This window comes from Pteropus vampyrus, unplaced genomic scaffold, assembly GCF_000151845.1.
Source record: "Pteropus vampyrus isolate Shadow unplaced genomic scaffold, Pvam_2.0 Scaffold97, whole genome shotgun sequence".
Lineage (NCBI taxonomy): Eukaryota > Metazoa > Chordata > Mammalia > Chiroptera > Pteropodidae > Pteropus > Pteropus vampyrus.
The window spans coordinates 5,943,235-5,945,511 of record NW_011888878.1 but is presented as its reverse complement, the minus strand read 5'-3'; the positions used below and the strand labels follow the sequence as shown (position 1 = coordinate 5,945,511).

At 34.5% G+C, this 2,277-nt stretch overlaps 1 pseudogene; it reads right to left on the bottom strand.

The window, feature by feature from the left end:
* Positions 1-740: 740 nt before the first annotated feature.
* Positions 741-1,090, bottom strand: LOC105294963 (annotated as a pseudogene).
* Positions 1,091-2,277: the final 1,187 nt, after the last annotated feature.

The window sequence follows — 2,277 nt, the reverse complement described above, 5'->3', positions numbered from 1 at the left end:
CATCTCAGTTGCTTCTAGTCTAGAGGTTTTTCAATGGTGGTTAGTTTTTTCTCTTTCTCTCAAAACCCAGCAGTCAGACCATTTCTTTCAGCTTCTGGGTACCTCACAAAGTCACTGCCCAGTTATAACCATTAGTAGCACAGCAGATCTCCAGGACTTAGAATATAGAGCAACTGTTTAAATCTGTATTGTCTAGAAAATGGGTTGGGCATGCTACTCTTGGACCAGCTCTGGCTCTTTTCTAACTTGGTATTCTGTGCTTATTTTACTAATAACATATTTTTTCTTCTGTTGTGAATGTTAAGATCACTGTGAAAATCTGAGACATTCAGAAGAATTAAAATATTAAATATTACTCAATATTCTACTTCTCAGAAGAAGGTGAACATTTCAGTGTATATCTTTCTTTTTTTTTTTTTTTAAATGTCAGGGGATATGTTTACTGGCATTTGACAACCAAGTCCTGCCAATGGGTAAGGGGGCAGCCCAGGGCTGTGGGTAGGACAACCAGCATCCTAGTCTGAACTCAATTCAGACTCTATTAATCCAGCAACCCAAACCACTCCCACCCCCACCAAGAGTTCAAAGAAGGTAAAATGGCCCAGGGATATGCTGTGCTGCTCTCTCAACAGTCTGCTGAGTTTCATAATTGGAGAGTGAGGAGTTCTGTTCATTTGGTTTCACAATAAATAATCAGAAGCAGGAGGTGGCGGCACAGACAATGGCAACCATGTATCTTGCTAGGTCTTTATAGCTGTGTCTCTGGATTTGTAGGCCACTTGACTTCTCAGCTCCCGCTTGATCCCTGGGGAAGGCAACCAGTGACTGATACTGTGTACACACTGGGCTTAAAGTTACTGACTCACTGCCACTTAGAAACCCAGCTGTCCTCTGGACTCATCATTGCAATAATTCCATCAAAGGAAGAGATGGTGCAGTCATATATCATCTCTTGGTTACTCTTCTTTTGAAGGTATGCATCACAATTGTTACAACTGTCATATTCAAACTGGTCTATAGTCTCAACCAGCAAACATAGCAAACAAGCCCGCAGATGCCACAGGTCATTTGGCACCATCTCCAAAGCCATAGTCTCTGATAGAAGAGTAGTGTACTTCCAATTTTTTGAGAAGAAATAGTTAGTATACAATGTATATAGTTTTTTTGACTTTTTAAAATTTATAGCTCATGTCTTTAAATATTCTTCAGAAATGAGATTCTTTATGATAGTTACCACGTGGCTACACTACAATTTAACTTTTCTTTATTTTTGATGTTCAGGATATTTCTCAAGCTTTTCATTATAAATAATACCATGAGGAATGCCTTTGTTCATAAAGTTTTTTAAATTAATGAATTAATAAATTAATTAATTTTGCAATCTCTTAGTTCCTTGAATAAATTCTTAGAATGGCAAATAATAGGCCAAAGTGTTTTAAAATGTTTTCTAGCTTTTGATGCATACTGCCAAATTGTCCATCTGTTGAGGCTGTTATCAGCGGATACACTTTTTATTAGTGTGTAAGAATTCTCTTTTGACTGAACTATCATAGAAATTTGACATTATCTTAAAAAAAAGAGAGACTGGGAAAAAAGATTTTCTTATCAGCATGATAAGAAAAAATACTTTTCAATGTTTTTTTTTTTCTGTTGTATTTTTTGATGCTTATTGAGATAAATATCTGTCCATCCCTTTTGCATTTCTTCTTTTGTAATTTTTTCTGTTCAGATTTTGCCTATTTTCCTGTTAGTGTGATTCTCTTTTATTAATGTATTTGTAAGACTTTTATAGATATTTTTCTCTTCCATACCTCCAAGGTATTTTTCATGAATTCTTTCTCTTATGGGTTTATTTGCTTTGCTACTTTTGAAATTAAAATTTTTAAATTACCTGGAATTTACCTTTGTGCAAGTGTGATATAGAGATCTAATTTTATTGTGTTGCTAAACAGGTGGCCAACTGAACCAACATCATTCACTGAATAGTATTTTATTTACCCACCAAATTTAAATGTAATTTTGAAATATACTTAATTCTTACATGCATTAGGGTCTTCTTCAAGGAAATCGATTTTTTCCTATTACCATATCTGCTTTCTGAAGCAGTAGTACACTGTTATAACTATTGTATTTTTATAGTATATTCTTATAAGTGGTAGTAAAAATTTCAATGACTAACTTATCCCCCAAATTTAAAAGCAACTCTTGCCTACTTATTCTTTCATATGAACTTCAGAATAATTTAATCACACTTTTCCATCCCCAATCTGCTGAATC